The 19,454-nt window shown below is 38.8% G+C and overlaps 1 protein-coding gene across 1 annotated transcript in view; it reads right to left on the reverse strand.

Annotated features, from left to right (window-relative positions):
- The window catches only part of LOC140692196 (uncharacterized), a 66,028-nt gene that overhangs the window by 25,867 nt on the left and 20,707 nt on the right, over window positions 1-19,454 (reverse strand). The window contains exons 11-15 of the mRNA XM_072956943.1: window positions 18,359-18,466; window positions 16,397-16,507; window positions 15,952-16,014; window positions 13,645-13,729; window positions 2,488-2,613 (exon numbers count right to left, since the gene is read on the reverse strand). The gene's annotated coding sequence lies outside the window, so the exon portion shown is untranslated. The remainder of the gene's footprint in view (window positions 1-2,487; window positions 2,614-13,644; window positions 13,730-15,951; window positions 16,015-16,396; window positions 16,508-18,358; window positions 18,467-19,454) is intronic.

The raw sequence follows: 19,454 nt of genomic DNA on the forward strand, positions 1-19,454 counted from the left end.
AAGTCCATTGCAGGGAATATATCCAAAGGAAATGAAATCACTATGTCAATGAGACAACTGCACCCTCATGTTCACTGTATCATTATTTACAATAACCAAGACATGTAAACAACCTAAGTGTCCATCAGCAGATGAATGGGTACAGAAAACGTGATGCATATATATGTATATAAAATGGAATCTTATTCAGACATTATAAAAGTGAAATCCTGCCATTTGTGACAACTTGGGAGGACCTTCAGGGTATTATGCTAAGTGAAATAAATAAGACAGAAAGACAAATACCTATGATCTCATTTATATGTGGAATCTACAAAATAAACCGAAACACATAGAAACAGATATCAGGTTGGTGGTTGCCAGAGGTGAGTCAGGGGATGATTGAAATTCGGAAAGATAATCAAAATGTACAAACTTCCAGTTAGAAGATAAACAAGTCCTGGGGACATAATGTACTGCAAGGTGACTGTAGTTAACAGCACTGCATTGTGCATTTGATAGTTAAGAGAGTACCTCTTAAAATTTCTCATCACAAGGAAAATAGTGTGTGACTATGGGTGATGACAGACGTCAGGTAAACTTAATGCACTGATCATTTCACAATATGCACATGTAAAAAGTCATTATGCTGCACACCTAAAGCCAACAAAGTTATGTGAAAACTGTATCTCAGGAATACTTATGTCAGGAAGCGGGGGTGCGAGACTGGACTACCTACTGCAGGAGCTGTCTTTGCCCTCCAACAGCAGAGGGTGGTAGTTGTGACAGGGACTGTAGGTCCCTCAAAGCCTAGAATGTTTACTGTCTGGACCTTCACAGGGAGAGAGTGCAGACCCTGCCCTGGAAGACAGTGGTCATGGCAGCAACAACGGCCTGCCTGTATGCAGGCTCAGCCCAGACAGCTCCTGTGCTCTGCTGTCACCGCATTTACTTCCCTCCACACCCTCAGAGGGAGAGGCTTCAAAGTTCTCATTTTACACATGAGAAAACTGAGGCTCATTTGCTTTGAATTATTGACAAAGTGGTGGGGGAAGCTTTGAACTCCAGTGTTCTGACTTCAGAGCCACATCTCAGTCCTGATTTTTAGAAGGTGGAGGTCCAGGCACTGGGGACCCTCCACCTTCCTCACTTGTAGTCGTACTCCAGGGCTGCCACCCCCAAGGCGTCTGGGTGAACACAGTTAATCCGCTTACTCTGCACCAGCTGAGCCCTTGGCTGCCAGTCTGTTGTCACTGCCTGAAACCAGCTGAGGTTTTGCAAGTGAACCATCACCCCCTGCCAGCCCACCTGCCCTGCCATGTGGGGCAGACCCCTCCTAGCCTGGACATTCTAAACCCTTAGCTCACACATTTGCACAACTGCATCAAAAGGGCCCTACTCCCTGAGTGGAGATATCGACAAGGGGAAGGGAGGGGAGTTTGGGGTGGCCGCTTACTGTGAAGGTGACACATGAAAGGGACATGTTCATGTCCATAATGACACTCAATTTGAAGCTAAGAACATGGTCACAGCGAGGGGTAAAAGCTGAGTGGCTACAAGGCTGCCTAGAAAGGTGCTTGACTATTGAATTGTAAATGTGTAATTTAATTTAAAAATTAGCCCCCTGGGTGATAAGAATTTGCCCCTAAGGCCAGAATTGGCGAACTGACCCCTGGGAACCCCTCAATTCCAGGATGTAATCATCTGAGCAAGGAGGGGGCTTAAATTGGAGTGTTGTCCTCTCAGTCATGGTGCACCTGCCCACGTGTGCACCCATGATCTGCAGTGCTCACACATCAAGGAGGTCCAGGTCATAAGGAAGGGATGACAGGCTGTGAGGTCACACGTGTGCCCCTGCAGGGGTGAATGTTGTATAGAGAAGAGACCTCACTCTCACCTCCAGGAGGGGTGCTGGAGGAAGCAGGACTCCTGAGCCCCTAGGCTTAGCAAGCATCCTGGCTGAGGGTGGGGAGGCTGTCCACTCTGAAGTCATAGGTCAGAAGGTAGATTGGGGTCCCACCCCCACATCTCACCAGTGAGACCGTCTAGTCTGTTTTCTCTGTAAACTGGAACCCAGTCACCCTCACCCTCAGAACTGGGGGCAGCCTGTGTAAATTACAACACAAAGCCCTGGGCTGTTTCAGGTGCCCGGGGGTGTCCAGCCCCCCTAGGCCCGGCAGGTGGGAGAGGAGAGGTGTGGGTTAGCAGGTGTGGCAGCAGAGCTGAGACTTGGCTGAGTGCATGCACTCTAATATCCAGGAACTGGGAGCTACCAGTAGCAAATCTGTTCACTGAGGCCATGTGTACTCTCCCTTGTCATTTACAATCCCCTGTTTGAACAGAGGCCTCTGGACTCTATTAGCCACATTGTTGCCTGTCACCTCACTGTTGCAGTTCCAGGGTCTCCATTTAGCCAGCTTGAAGGAATAGTCAAACTTTTTCTTAAAACCAGTGACAGAAAACCAAAGTGGCTTAATGAAGCAAACAGGGCAGGAGAGAATGACTTACCTAACTGAGACGTCCACAGGGAGATAGCTTCAGGCAGGTCTGTACCTGGTGCTCAGTGACATCAACAGAAGTCATCCTTCCCCACCTCTGGGCTCTGCCACTGGTGTCATCTTCACATGGCTCTGCCTTTATGAAAGCAAGATGGTCACCAACTGCCACAGGCTGATATCACCACCCCTCAACTCCCAACTGAAATAGAACTTCTCTGCTCCCAGGATTCCAGCAACTAGGCCTGACCTCCGTGGAGCCTGATTGGGCTGGTGCCCAGCCCTGAGCCAATCACAGTGTCCAGGGAGGATGGAAAATGCTGATCGGCCAGATCAAGGCCATGTGACCATCCTCTCCAGGAAACCTGTGAGCTGTTCACCTGTTTCCAGCTTGGGAGAGTGTGATGTCTCCCAGAGGATCCTGCTTCTAGCACAACCTGCTGGTGGCACAATGAGCTGGAATGAGCCTGTCTGCTTGGTGACAAGTGACAGGTCACTTAGTGGTTCCTTGCTCCAGGGAGGGAGGCATGTCCACACAGTATTGGGGCTTCAGAGCCAGAATGTAGTAGAAAAGCCTCCTGGTCTCCCAAAAGGTGGGAAAGTGAGCAGTGACACTGGAAAGGCACTCCTCTCTGTGGCCCTTGGCTTTCTCCTTGTTACAGTGGAGAGTGCAGTGCTGCCCCTGACAGCCCACTTCCCTGCTGGGAGGCCTTTGCAACAGGTGGAGAGTGCTTGGAAAAGCCCATTTATTCTGAGGAACTGTTATTGCTCCTGGTGGGATCATTATTTTCATGTCACTTGTGAGGTGGGCCCTGAGGGGTCCCTGATCTGGGGGCACAGACACCCACAGAAACTTGGCCCAGTATTGCTGTTCATTCAACAATGACTTACCAAGCACCTACTGTGTGCCAGATTCCCAGGGTAGAGCAGTGATGTTGACAGCACAGGTCCCTGCCTCACCTCATCTCTGCATCCCAGGTGGGGCCACCAGAGTGGGAGTTCAGGAAGCAGAGGACGTGGCCGAAGCCTTGTGGGAACCCCTGGGTTTTTCTCTGTGCTGAGGGCACTAGCAGCACATCGATTGTGGGACTCAATACCCGCAGGACCCAGCATTGATGGGTAAAGGAGAGGGGTATTTCTACAAGCCCATCCTCACTAACCCCAGTCTCTGAAGAGCAGCTCCAGTCTGCTCAAACCCAGGGGGCATCTTCCGCCATCCTGATCACCCTCTGGTATTACTCCCCGCTAAGATGCAATTTTCCCTGTGGCAGCTACTCTCAGAATATGTGTTTGTTTCTCTCCCATGTGGTTAAGTGGACTTCAGAAGCATGATAGCGATGGAGTGGCTAAGCCTCTGGGCAGATTGCTGGGTGACCCGCGGAACTTGCTGCACATGGTGAGCTCCCTTCTGCCAACCAATGGGCCAGTCCCCACCACTGTTCTGTCTGTTCTACCTCACTTAATCTGCACAGACACTCTGTGCGGGACATCCTGTTATCCCCCATCTCTGCTGACCTTGGGTGGACAAAGCTTGGGTTTGAGAAAGTTGCCCAGGTCACATGGTTGACAAGTGGGGAGCTGGGGATTTGCACCCTGGTCCCAGGAGTCTGGATCATGGAAAGGCCTGGGTGGGGCAGCTTATTGCAAAGGGAAGTCCTGCCCAAGCCCCTCCCATGAGAGCCCACCCAGCAGCATATCTAGCAGAGTCAGCATTTCCTGGACAAGATGGACAGAACCTCAAAACTTCTTTGCAGATTGTTTACATGTTCTTTTGCAAGCACAGAAAGGCCGCAGGCCAGGGAAGAATAAGGCCAAGAGTGTTTTCATTGGGAAGAGTGAAGGACAAGTGTGAGGACACACAGCACTCCCAGCAGCCCTCTCGGCAGAGAGTGCCACTGGGTGAGCAGCTACTGTGACTACCTACCATAACCCTGTGAGGTTTATGCCTGTACAACTCTGCCTGTGAGAAGAGCAAAGTGAAGCTCAGAGAGGTGTGGGGACATTCCAAAAACAAACAGATAAGGTGGGATCATCACCACCATGCCATGCTGGGACAGTCACCTGTCACACTGCTCAGGCATGGCGTGCTGGGAGTAGTGAAGGCCTGATAGGAGCACAGGAACACTGTGGTGAAGTTGACGTTTCTACCTGGGACAGCTGGTACCGGGGACTCTAGCTGGTTCTTCATTGTGCCTGCTTTGAGTGTCAGCATGTTGCAGCCTCATGTAGGGGAAAGGCTGTCTCCTTTCCACACGGGTGCAAAAGGAAGAGCATGTACACACTGGCATCACCATAGACCACCGGCAGGATCAGGATCTGGAGCTCAGAGCAGAAACTGCCAACACCCCAGGAACTGGTGCAAGAGGAGGACCTCAGTGCCCCCTGAAACATTTCTAGTTTTAAAAACATACTTCATTAGGGGGAAGTGATAAACTGTTTATCCCTTCAAAATATTCTGTTATCCAAGGAACAATAGCACCTCAGCATTGTAAGAGGATTAACTCAGTCGTCAATAACCATCACTATAGGTATGAGAAAACAGAGTGTTAGGAGTTACAAAAGGGTCTCAAGATCATGCAGGTCAGAACTGAGAACCATTCAAAGCATGTGCTGCATGATAGCCTCTCTAAGCTACCTGAGGCTTGGTCTGCTCCTGACACAGGGCAGATGGTTCTGAGAAAACCACACTCCTCAGGGGACCCCAGGCAGTTGGCAGAGTTGAGTTTGGGTTCCTGGTCATCTTCTAAGTCTGGAATTTTGAGATTCTTCTTCACCTGTCCTTCCTCCAGAACAGAATCTGATTCAGACGGGATTCCAAGGACTGAGGCATGTGCCAGGCAAGAGAGCAGGCATAGCTGGATGAGAGCATCACCAGTGCCATTAAAAAAGAGGCCAGGGCACTGAGATTTCCAGTGATTTAGCATCATGGCTGGGAGGGGTCATGTGTTCTACAATGAGTTCCGAGTATCCTGCACCGTCCTCGAGGACCTGCAGAGGGTGCACGAAGCCAGCGTGTCTTAGGTAGCGGTGCGCATGCGCAGTCCGCATCAGCAGCCAGCGTCTTCCTTGGGGGCGGAGCTTGTTTTCCTCAGGACTGAGCGGGCGGCGCCAAGGAGGCTCCGGGACAGCGCTGCCTGCGTGTCTGCGGGAGGATGCTCCCCGCTCTCTGTCTGAAGTTACTCCGGTTTCCCACAGCCTGAGCCCGCTTCCTGCCGGGATGTGTGTGGACCTGACCGAGCTGGGGCCCCGGCCGGCAGGGCAGGAGGGGACGGGTGCGCTGGCGGGCCCTCTTCGACTATTCTCCTTGCCCGCCGGGAGCGGGTGAGTGTCCGTGTCCATCGGGGCCGCTGGGGTGTCCGCGCCCCTGGTCCTCACCACCTGGGTCCCCTCTTCCCCTGTGTGATCGCAGGTGTGTACACCGCGGGTCAGGAGCGGGGATTCGGGTGTGAGTGTCCGTGTCCATCCGGGCCGCGGGGGTGTCCGCGCCCCTGGTCCTCACCGCCCGGGTCCCGCCTTCCTCCGTGTGAACGGAGGTGTGTACACCAAGGGTCAGGAGCAGGGACGCGGGTGTAATGGGAAAGGGGCTGAGAAAGTAGTGAGAGTTACACAGAAGTGTGTAAAATTACATTATGTTAATTTTTATATTTTAAGTGTGTCAAAGTCAGAGTTTATCATGCTTTTACTTTCTTGTCTTTAAAGGAGTGCTATCATTTAGTTTATACTTAAAATATGCTTCTCAGCTTATCTCATTTTCAAGTCAAAATACTGCCACGGTTGACATTTTCTCATAATACAGTGACAATCTTAAACATTTGTGAATATAAACTCATTGAAAAAATCTTGCAGTATTCCATGATGAGTTGTCTTGTTAAAAATAATATCCAGGCCATTACTAAATTATTACAAAAATATAAATTTTTTGAAGTACTTTTAGAAGTTCCACACACAGTGGTATTTTTAAAACACCAACCACTGCATAGTGCTTAAGATCATTTAAGATGAAATATATTCAAACCTAAAACTTTAGAATACTCAAAAGGCAGGGTAATGGCTGCTTTTTCATTGCAAATACATTTTTTTCTTCATAAGTGCAAAATACGAAGGTATTCAGCTAAATTTTGTATATCTTTATTCAAAAGGTGAAATTAGAATATAATCTCCTTATTTTTGATTTTAAGGCTATTTCCCATAAAAATTGGTATTTTTATCTGTAGGACCTTAATTGTCTATTCATTTGTTTTTTTCTTTTCGTTTATTTTCTTTAACAGAGAGTGCATTCTTGTGTCTTGTTAGAGTTTTTAATTCTCCTAACTTATTCCAAGACTTTCTGACACTGATGGTAAATAATGGGAGAGGCCTTATAGTAACTGTGCATCTTTTCATGTAGTCAGGATTTTTTTTTTTTTGGGTAACTTTTTTTTTTACAATTTCCACTTGGTTCACAATATTATCCCATTATCACAACTCAATAAAAAATTGTAATCTGTTTACACCAAGACACTTATGTCAGCAAAGTGCTTTTGCTGATATGATTTTACGTTAGATTATAATATTTGATTTGATTTACATATAGACTAATACCTATTTTATATATTTACACACATATATGAATATCTGCTAAATGCCATTAATTTGCATGGGGTGGTAGCTGATAACATGTGATCTTTCTGACCATTGGCTATTCTTATGTGTGTCTAACGTACTTCTTAGAACAGATACTAGAACATCACACCTCTCATTATACAGTATTTTAAAGGTTATATTTTATTTTACTTATTTTTAAACATTTTTTATTGAGTAATAGTCATTTTACAATGTTATGACAAATTCCAGTGTAGAGCACAATTTTTCAGTTATACATGAACGTACATATATTCATTGTCACTTTTTTTTTTTTGCTGTGAGTTACCACAAGATCTTGCATATATTTAAGATTCCACACATGAGTGATCTCACATGGTATTCCTCTTTCTCTTTCTGTTCTGCTCCACCTAGAATAACATTCTTCAGGAGCATCCATATCTCTGCAAATGGCGTTATGTAGTCAGTTTTTGTGGCTGAATAGTATCCCACCATATAAATATCCCACATCATTATCCAGTCATCTGTTGATGGACATTTTAGGCTGTTTCCATGTCTTAGCTGTTGTAAATAGTGTAGAAAAATCAGCTGAAAACCTTATGGGGGTTCCCTTGTAACTCACTCTTTGTTTTTCTCTTGCTACCTTTAGGATCATTTCTTTATCCTTGAATCTGGCTATCTTGATTAGGATATGCCTTGGTGTGGGTCTGTTTAGGTTCTTCCTGCTTGGGACCCTCTGAGCCTCCTGTGCTTGGATATGATTCCTTCTTTAGGTTTGGGAAGTTTTCAGTCATGAGTCCTTCCCATACCTTTTCAACCCGCTTTGTTCTTTTTCCCCTTCTGGAACTCCTATTATGCATACATTGACACAGTTTATATTACCCCATAGGTCCCATATATTGTTTTGTTTTTCATTTGTTTTTCTCTCAGCTGTTCTGATTGGGTGCTTTCTGTTGTCCTGTCTTCTAGGTCACTTATTTATTCTTCTGTATTTTCTTGTCTGCTTTGCACAGCCTTTAGGTCAGCTCTCATCTCAGCCAATGAGTTTACTAATTCTACCTAGTTCTTCTTTATAGTTTCTATTTCATTTTTGATACATTTTATATACCAAAACACTATTTCTTTTAGTTCCTTCAGTACTTTGATCACTCTTTTTTGAAATCTTGATCTAACAGACCATCAATGTCTATTTCCTTGATCATGCTTTCAGGGGATTTCTCTTGAATTTTTCATTGGGAGTGGTTTCTCTTCTTCTTCACATTGCTCATATCTCTCTGGCACCATGGCTTAAGGAGTAGCAGTTACCTCCTTATCCTGGAGATGGTGTGCCCTTAATGATTTTATCGAGAGGTCTTTGTGTCTTTGCCCTGCTTCACGAACTCAGCTTGCTGTTTCATAGGCCTTCTGTTGGCACCCTCATCTGTGCTGCTCTCAGTGGCTGTTGGCCAGCAGATTGTGCCCCCTCCTAACACTAGGTCAGGAACTGAGCTCTTATCCAGTGGGTGGGCAGGTCACTCCCCCTCCTGATGCCACAGTCAGATGCTGTGCTTGGGGGAAAGCAGGTGGGCAGATCACACCCCACCCCAGCACCGTGGTCAGGTGCTGTGTTCCTGCCAGGAAGGTGGGTGGCTGCCCACCTGCCCTCTCCTGGTGCTGGTCACTCTGCTGCTCTGTGCAGCAGCCTGCTCTGCCTCGGGTAGGCGGTCTGTAGGTGGGCTCAGGGAAGACCACAGAACAGCCCCGCCTACGCTCTGTGCCAAATCTGAGCTCCTTGTTTCCCTTGGCAGCACAAGTTCTCTGAGGTGTCAGGGTAGAAAAATCCTCTCTGCCTCAGGCTATAAACAAGTCTCAGTCCTGCCTAAAAGGTTGTGGAGCCCCCATGTGCAGATTCAGGTCTCAGCCCTGCCCCCACCTGGGCACTATGCACAGGAGGAGATGGTAGCTGTGGCTGAGCCCTGCCTCTCTTCTTGCGAGATGTGCCAGTAATGGCACAGGTCTGAGGAGACAAAGGCTTCAGCACCCCTCCCCCCAGGGCACATGCCTGTTTATAGTTTTGTTTACCTTCTGAGTTAAAATTTACCTGACAATGAAATGTATAAATTAGGCTTTTGAGGTTCATCCTTGTATCAGTAGTTGATTCTTTTTTATTGTTGAATTGTATTCCATTGTTTGAATATAATATCATTTGTTTTATCCATTCTCCTACTGATAAATACTTAGGTTTTGGATATCTTTTTTTGCAGCAAACATTTTTTTAAAAAATGCAAATATAATATACATGCTTAAATGTGAGCATATCTTAAGTATACAGCTCAGTGATTTTTCACAAAGTAAACACATCTATGTAACCTTCATCCAGTCAAGAAACAGAACATTGCTGTTCCACTTTGGGTTTCTTCCCAGATACTATGGCACCCCTTTGATGGATTCACCATCCTAAATTCAGCCACCATGGATTTTTTTTTTTGCTTTTGAAAGTTTTAGTCCCATACATTCCACTCAACATTACGTAAGATTCATCCACTAGTGTTTTCTGTAAACTGGTATATTTATTTTTATTGCTTTAAAGTATACAATTTGTATGCATGTGCCACCACTTATGGTTATGTATTTATTGTTGACAGGTGTTTGGGTCATTTTCTATTTGGGGCTATAACAAATAGTGATTATGAGAATTTTCTGGATGTCCTTTTGTGCTCAGATGTAGAAGCTTCTGAAGGGTACACAGGGAGTGTGTGTGTGTGTATGTATGTATGTGTGTGTGTGTGTATACATACATACACACACACATATACATATATAACTTTCATTCAAAAAGCCTACTTTCAAAGTATTTGAAAGAATTTATATTCCCACTGGCCATGTGTAAGAGTCCCCATTGCATGTTACCCTCACCAATGCTTCATGTCACTTAACAACTAACTATTCTAGTGGATGTCTAATGGTGTTCCAAGTGTGGTTTTAGTACGTATTTTTATTATTACTAAAGAGGTCAGCCACTTTTCATAGCTTATTTGGATTTTTCTTTTTGTGTGTGAAGCACTTGTTCAATTTTTTTGCACATTTTAATATTGAGGTTTTGCCTTTTTCTCCACTGGTTTTTGTTCTCTATATGCCCTAGATACAAGTCTTTTGTTGGATATAGGTATAGCAAATATATTTTCCCACCGTGTGGCTTTTCACTTTCTTAATGGTATCTCTTGATAAAAATAATTCTTAATTTTACTGAAGTCTAACTTAAAACTCTTCTTTTATGTTTAGTGCTGTGTCCTGTTTAAGAACTCTTTGCCACTTCAAAGTCATTAAAATATCTCCTACACTATTTCCTAGATGCTTTATTTTGGTGGGGGATTAGGTTATTTATTTTAATGGAGGTACTGGGAGTTGAACCCAAAACCTTATGCATGCTAAGCACACATTCCACCTGAGCTTTACCCTCCCCCAGATGCTTTGCTTTTTGTTTCAAATTTATTAGATTTATAATCTATCTAAAATTACTGTTCATGTATGGTACAGGGTTTAATTCAATACTGTTCCATTGGTCTATATGTCTAACTTTAGGTAGTTATCACATAGACTTAATATTGTTTTATAGTAAGTTCTTTAACATTGTTCTTTAATATCATCTTGGCTATTGTTGGCTCTTCAAGCTTCTCTATGTATTTAGAATCAGCTTGTCAATTTCTACAAATAAACAGTAACAACAATTAAGTTTTGGGGATTTTGATGTGCACATATAAATCTTTGAATCAGTTGAAGGGGAACTGACATCTTTAAAATGTTGAGCCCTCCAATCCATAAATTTGGATTACCTCCCCCATATTTATTTTTATCACTGCTGTAACAAATTATCACAAATTTTGCAGCTTAAAGCAACACAAACTTATTATTTTATGGTTCTGTAGGTCAAGTGAGGAACAGGTATCACTTGGCTAAAAATCAAGATGTCAGCAGGGCTGTATGCCCTTCTGTAAGTCAAAGGAAGAATATATTTCCTTGTCTTTTCCGGCTTCTTGTGTTCACCCACATTTCTTTACCCATGGCCCTTCCTCTATCTTCAAAGCTAACAGCTTTACAGCTTTCTAATCCTTCTTCCAAAGTCATATCTTTCTGACCACATCTGGGAAAGATTTTCAATTTTTAAGGACTCCTGTTGTTAGACTAGGCCCATGTAGATAATCCAGGCTAATCTCCCTGTCTCAGAGTCCTTAACCTGATACATCTGCAAAATCCCCTTTGCCATGTAAAATAACATATTCACAGATTTCAGGATTAGATCATGGATATAGGTAGGGGTCAGTGTGGTGCACTATTCTGTTTATCAAACTGTTTAACATTTCATGCTTTCTGACAAACGTACAAGATAGAAGATCCTGATCATGTTTAGAATGCTTCCTCTGCAAAATATTGGGCACTGAGTTTATTTGAAAGGACTGAAAATAATATTACCACAGGAATGGTTTCCTAATTCTACTGACATTTACTTACTTTATACTTAAATACCCAAAATGGTCAGCCAGGAGTGGGATCTTGGGAAATAAAATAAAAGTAAAATTCAAGCTTTTATCACTGAATTTATTAGCTAATTCTATTTTAGAAACAGACAGAAAATAAAACAATTTAGAGTAAGTCTGTTTACTTATATATTAAGTGAACATAAAGTTTTAAAAGCATGTCTGAATATGGGATAAAGTGAGCATCATAAAATGTAATGTTAATATTTAGTACCTGCAAATCTCAAACTCCCAAGTCATAAACAAGTTCATACTGTATAGCACAGGGAACTATATCCAATACTGTTTTGTAGTAACTTATGGTGAAAAAGAGTATGAAAATGAATATATGTATGTTCATATATGACTGAAGCATTGTGCTGCACACCAGAAATTGACACAACATTGTAAACTGACTACATATATATATATATATTTGAAAGGACTAAAAGGACTATATATACCAAGAAAAAAATTAGATTGGTAACCAACAAGAAATCTGTCAGTAATATAATGCTAGAAACCCTGGGACACAAAAGAAAATTTCAGGCATAAATCTGTTTATAGAGTCATAGAAAAAATAGTGCCTATGCAAGTCCCTGATAAGCATGAGAAAATAGGAAAGGCAATATAAAAGTTCAAAATGCTTTGCTATGTAAGAGCTGCCAGATGACTCAGACACAAACTTAAGTGGTCAAAATATCTATATAATTAATGATAACAAAGTAATTGAGGGCATCATTTTAAATGAGATAAAAATAGCTGTTCAATTTTCATATTACTAAGCAAGTCATTTCTGTTTATAGTAGGTTTATATTATTTTTACATGTATTTATATTTTATAAAGACATCAACTTAGATCCTGGCAGATAACTGACAGTGGACCAACTGATTGATTTAAATGGGCATCACAGGCTTTTCAGATTTCATATGATTTAAATATACATTAGTTATTAGCTGTCAGGAAGAGTTCAATTTTCATTTATTCTAACATAGCTGTGCCACAGGCAGGTTACTCTGTATTCACAATGGAGGATCATGATAGATATGAAGATATCAAGCCTTATTGATCTTCATAGGGGTGCTTTTATAAGAAAAGGAGAATAAAATAAGAAAAATCTAAAATACTACCTTTTTTATAGTGTTCTAACAGTTTTATCTTTTATTTTTTAACTGAGTTATAGTCCATTTACAATGTTGTGTCAATTTCTGGTGTACAGCACAATTTTTCAGTCCTTTATGAATATACGTATATTTGTTTTCATATTTTTCACCATGAGCTACTACAAATTCTTGAATATATTTCCCTGTGCTATGCAGTATAAGCTTGTTTATCTATTCTATATATACCTGTCAGTATTTACAAATCTTGAACTTCCAGTCTGTCCCTACTCACACCCCTCCCCCTGTAAAATACTATTAAATCAACATATATTTTTGAAGAATTATGAAAAATGGGAAACTATAAGTTGTTTCTTTAAATTGGAGCAAAGAGAACTACTTTAACTGGGAAAATAGTTAAAATCTGGCAAGTTTTATGATTTCATGTTCACCCCTGACAGCTTTTCTTTCCTCCTTTCTCCTTCAATCTTTATTGGACCTTCTAAAGAATTAAATTACAAAAAAGAAAAAAAGAAAGAAAGAAAGAAAATTAAGAAACAGCTCTGCATCTAAAATAACCTCCTAACTGGAAAGATGGTATACTTTGTGAAAAATTTACAGCTGCCAACTTATGATCTATGTCTCTGTCCACACTGCCTTACTTGTTAGGGAGGGTCTTAAAAAAAAAGTAAAGAAAAATAGCAAATTATAATGGCTTTTTCATTTTAAATTCTTTTTTATGTGTCTACAATCTGCTCTATCAAGAGTAATTAAGATAGACATTATCAGCTATACTCTACTTTCCTATCATGCACATTGTGACTCTGAGAAGCAGGCACGCTGTAACTTACCATCTGCAGGTGGTGTACAGGTTAATGCAGTTCTTTTGACAATATATGGTTTTGTAGTCTAGTTGTCTAACTACTACATAATGGAAAAGATGTAGAACTACTGGTACCACTGCCCTCGGTCTCTGTCATTTACCTTAAACATACCTGGAAAAGTAGATTCAAAAACTCATTGGCAAGAACATTTTTCACACTCCAGATCTGATATTCTTCTAGAGTTAAGATGGCCATTCTGAAAGAGAAACAATATTTAAGAATATCTTAAATCTTCATTTTCTTATATTATTTGAATTAAATTTGTTTTATTAAACTTGCAATGGTCATTTGTCTGAAAGAAAACTAATGATTTAATGTAGATGCTATGTATTCATCTGAAAGTAGGCCAGCAAGAGTAAGTTCAAAAGTAACCAAACTCTGAAGTAGTCAGTCATAACGTGGGCAATTTATCACCAAAAATCTTCCTCAAGTAAGACCTGGGAAATAACTCACAGTATCTTCTGGCTCAAGGTGAAGTTTACTAACATAACCCACAAAAGGTTCTGGGTAGAGAAAAAGGACTATTTACTAACTTTGAAAGCATTTTTCCAAACTCTTTGGATTATGCCCTTTGACCCTAACAATTTTCTAAGATCTTTAAAACATCTGGCAATATTATTAGACTTCTTAAGAGATTTAAAAAAACTAAATATATATAATAAATGAGTATCTATGTTAACATTTCCTCAAAATAAAATTTAACATTACATTCACAAGTTGAGTAAAGCAGTATTTTTTTTTTTTTGGTGTCAAGGTGTACCAAAAATTACATTTATATACAGCAGAGAATATTTCTTGGCAGGCAAAAATATAACCAAATGCTTCTTACTTCATGTTTTGAACAATCACCTTAACAATCCTAGATGAATACTAATGTTCTTAGCTTTTATTACTTAATTATATTTTTATTATCTAATGATTTATTATTTAATGATATATAATAATATTATTAATGATATTCATGTATTCATTCGATATATATTACCATTTATTATAAGGAAAGATTTTAAAGCACTGTGATGGTAATTATTGGCTTTCATGATGCAACTTCCATTGAAGTATATTAACACCAACGTAATGGTACAAAATAATGGGTAATATTGTCACCATCTAGTCACCAGTGAATATGGGTAATAGGTTTGGTTGAAAGGTCCAAATTCTATTCTAAATTTTTACCATTTCATTATTATGGTTACATGGAGATGGAGTAGCTAAATGATCTTTTTTTTAATGTTCAAAAGTACAGCCATAAGAAGAAACTCGGTCTTATATAAAAATAGACAGCAATGATAACCTTCATACTTATCAAACACCCAGAAGAAAGGCGATGGAAATTGTATCTCTACATAAGGTATTTCCTAGTAGAAACTTTCCTGTGTTTCTGTTTTCATATATACCAAATAGAAATGGCTACCTTAGTTTTGGGCAGAAAAGTAAATGAAGACGGTTATCTGAATTGCCAAACAAAGATCAAGCCCTGAAAAATTCATTTGTATTATTTATTTCTATTGAGTGTCAGTTAATAAGACTATGATGATTTCTTCTGGATTTGTGATTGAAAAAAATGTTACTTGTTTTTCTAAGCCTGTGTAAGGCCACTATGGTCTACGTCCAACCATCTGCAACTTGGTACATGTCAACATTTGAATAGAAAGGGTCAAATTAACTCATATGTGTCTCACATATATGGATTATCTTCAGTTTCACAGGGATACATAGACATGAAGGCAAACCTATTATAATATCTTTAATAAATGTTGTGAAACTAAAAAAATTCAAAGCTTTATTCTTTGTAAAGTACATGCTTGTTTCTGCTATTATACACTTATTCTGGCTGCTATTAAAGAACTTAGGACAGACCCTCACCAATATTATTGAAAAAAAATTTTAAAAACTATATACACCACCCAGATTGAGATAAAAAATAATTTCCATCATCCCAGATATCCTATGGTCCTTCTCAGTTAAGTCACCCATCTCCAAAATCACTATTGTAACACTTATTAACATTAGTTCTGTCTCTGTTCTAGAACTTCATATAAATTAAATTGTACAATGTGTTCTTTTATTCTGTGGCTTCTTTTGCTCAATATAAGTTTTGTCTTACCATAATGTATTAAACTGGGAGAAGTAAAGATTATAAACTACAGATGGCAAGGGTTGTCTCTACTTAATTTTTACAAAATGCCTAGCTTATAAAATATAATGTTTTTATGTACATAACGCTTAATGGAGTTGTTTAAAGGTCGAATGGGCTTTCCTTAGGAACAACTTAGAGTTATTGTAACCACAGGTCCAAATAAGCATTTAGCAGGGATGATGTAGAAGAGATTCAAGTATGTATATGTAAGGTATGTATACCAATTCAGAATATAATGTATTTTTAGAAAAGAATAAATTAGTCTCTGCTAGACTCACCTTTGTGGTGTCATGTGCATTCTATGTGTCGTCTACAATGTTGGATAGATCCACAAGTAATTCCTTTAAAACCAGAAACCCAAATCAGTAGTTAGGAAAGAGAAGGTATCATTTTTATTAGCCAGTAGCTGAAGTATAAAATATTTTTTCGGTCAAGTTTTTTTTTTTTTTAATTCCAGAAATAGATTGCTTGTTTGCCTTAAAAATTTATGACAATTTTCCAGTGGTTTCATTTTTTTTTTACATAATACATTCAGTTTATTAAATTTTCTTAGACAAATTCTCTTCCCAATTTTGCATCTTTGGCTATGAATATTTTGAGTAGCATAATATAGAACCTAGAAGTAGTAAGAAATCTTTTTCTCAACCTCTTTTAAAAAAATTCTTCACTCTATGTTCCTGTTGGAAGTTTACATGCAAGAAGATGTATACAATCAGACTTTACCAGGGTATCATCGGTGCAGTTGTCCTTCCAGACCTCTGTGCAACCACGTGTCTCTCAGTTCAACCCTAGAAAGAACTCCATCACCGTCAACATCAAATACCTTGAAGCAAACTAAAGAAAAGAAACTCTTATGGAGGAAAATTACTTTTATATTCTGAAGTATAATACATTTTATTACAAGCTGCCCTAGTGAAATTACTTAGTTCCTCAAACAACTACATTCTGGATTAAGTTCTTATTTGGAGGAGATTGTGTCATTAAATTCCTTTGAACTTGTAGGAATTCCTGTACACTTCACAAGTCTCTCTCCTTATATCATTAGCCAGCTGTGAGAACTCTATCCTTCACCTAAACCTAAAGTTAAATTTCTTGCAAACTGAAAAAGAAGGGCCAAGTTACTATAGAATATCTCACAGATTTTGAGAAATTAATTCAAGCTTTTAAATTAATTTCTAATATTTATAACTGATCACTTCAGAGTTGATTCTTACAATGCTGAAAATATTCCATCTACATTAAGAATCAACAAAAAGCTGCTACAGTCAGCTCCCCGTATCCATTGGTTCTGCATTCACAGGTATAAACAATAGATCAAAATATATATATATATAAATTTTTCCAGAAAGTTCTCAAAAGCAAAACTTGAATTTGCTATGCACTGACAACTATTCACATATCATTTACATTGTACTTACAAATAATTACATTGTATTAGGTATTACAAGTAACCTAGAGATGATTTAAAGTATACAAGAGGATGTGCATAGATTATATGCAAATACTATGCCATTTTACATAAGGACATGAGCATCCATGGATTTGGTATCTGAGGGGGTCTCAGAACCAATCCTCAGCAGATAATGAGAGATGACTGTATAACGATTTTGACTCTCCAATGTAATTAATGTGCACCCAATATTTTTGCCTAAGAACAATTTCAAATCTTCAATGAAGTTTATATACAACAAGCTAAAAATCCAAAATATCAGCACTTTGCTAATTAACATCAATATCAGCAAAATTGCTAGTTAGTCTAGTTGGTTAACTTCCACTAGTCCACTGGCAAAAAAATAAATTTAAAAAAAATTTAAGACAACAATTAACCTCAATTGAGAAACAAAGACTTCAGCCTCTTTAATACCAGAACTTTAATGTGAACAAATAATCTATCACAAAGCCAGGTTAGAGTAATGGTATACTATCAGGGAAGATAAAAGAAATCTAAATTTTTAAGATTAAATAATTATCTACTTCACACACCCATGTAATATTTATGCTATTAAATTAACTAAGTGCATCACAGTACAACATTACTAAAGAATATTGAACTATTAAGTATCATACCCAAAATATGCAGTATTTGTAAAGCTGTATTTTAGAAAGATGCAGAGATAATTACCCTAGTGAATATGTAAGAATTATGTTCCAATTAAATGTAAACTGCTGCATTTTCCTAAACAAATATGGTTAAGATTTAGGAATGTAATATGCTTATAAATTATGCCATAATATTTTAGATAGGTTTAAAAGATAAATTTAGTATTTAATAAAATTGTTTTATCATAAATTTAATTTTGCTAATAAAATATCAATATACACAGTGATAGAAAATAAGTTGGAATTCAAGTTAAGCAAGACAAATTTTCTATATAGACTACCAGAAAATATTTTCTATATGCTTAACATTTTTAAACACATCATGATTGATGTAGTTCACTTATCATGAATTGTACATTTATCTGGAAAATCAACCATTATTAATAACAAAGATCTTAAATTACTCCACAGTAAAAAAGAATAGATGATTGAACCTTTACACTGACCTCAGTAAAACCTCAGCAAGAGACTGCTATTTGCCAAAGGGATGAAAATTCAAGCCTTAATCAGATGATTTTTTACATGAATGGATGCTATGTTTTTCTCTGTATAGCTTCCAAATTTTGTGATGTTTAACACACTTACATTTCTGTCTTTCAGCCAGAGGTCCTCTGCAACAAGCTGATAGCCCACAGGATATCTCCTTAAAATCTATGTGGCTGTCATGATTTCCACCAAAAGCATTAAATAAACCTGTAAAATAGGAACACAGACAGAATAAATCACAGCCAACAAACTTCCTGTTAATAATGACATGCTTATGAAAGGAGGCATGACTCGCATAAACTGATTTAGTTTTTAAAAGTTATCAGTAGTTTCCACTGTCTTAGGAAGTTTATTTTTTTCACCCTGGCATAATTATAACCAAAATTTAACTTCCTAGAAGAAAATACTATCATTTAGTGTTTGGTTTTGTCTGCATACCTATCTCTATCTTATATTAATTCCAAAAGTCAAAAGTGATTGTAGAATGTAAAAAATAAAAATGTATTTTAAAAATTTAACTGGAAAAAAGTCAGAGACCACAATTATCCTAATTTGGAAAGACTAAGAAGAAAAAGGAAAAAGGAAGAAGAAAAGTTGAACTCTATCAAAGATATACTGTGTTGTTATTAATGAGCTTCATACGGCTCCTTCATGAAGCAAAGAAAACTAACACACTATAAGAGACAGAAATTCTGTACTGCAGTCTTCATTGTACCACTTAATCTGTATAACTAAATATATTAAATTTCAGAAATAAAGGGCAATTTATAATCTAATCCTGTGGTTTTTAAACTTTTCATAAAAAATAAATGGAATCATTTTATTTTCAAATGAAATGATTTCTCAATCTCTAATTATAAAAAGGTAAAAACATAACTGCACTGCTGAAGTGGAAACCCTGTCTGTTCTAGCTCCCCTAACAAATAAATATTTCTAAAACACACTAGAAACCTGAAGAATACAGACTGTCTATTTCAAGAATCTAATTCTGTGCCCTCAAAGAGCAGAAAATTGGAGCTAAGAAGTAGTTAAATGACTTGCTAAAACTAAGAAATTTTTTTAAAAAGGTCTGAATCAGAAGAAAAACCCAAGCTTTCAGATTTCAAATACAGTTTTTGTGATTATCACCCACAACTGTTCCTTGTAAACCTCATTTAAAATAAATATATATATATAGTAGTGAAAAGTTTAGAGC

This window comes from Vicugna pacos, unplaced genomic scaffold (genome assembly GCF_048564905.1).
Source record: "Vicugna pacos unplaced genomic scaffold, VicPac4 SAC-SAT, whole genome shotgun sequence".
Classification (NCBI taxonomy): Eukaryota; Metazoa; Chordata; class Mammalia; order Artiodactyla; family Camelidae; genus Vicugna; species Vicugna pacos.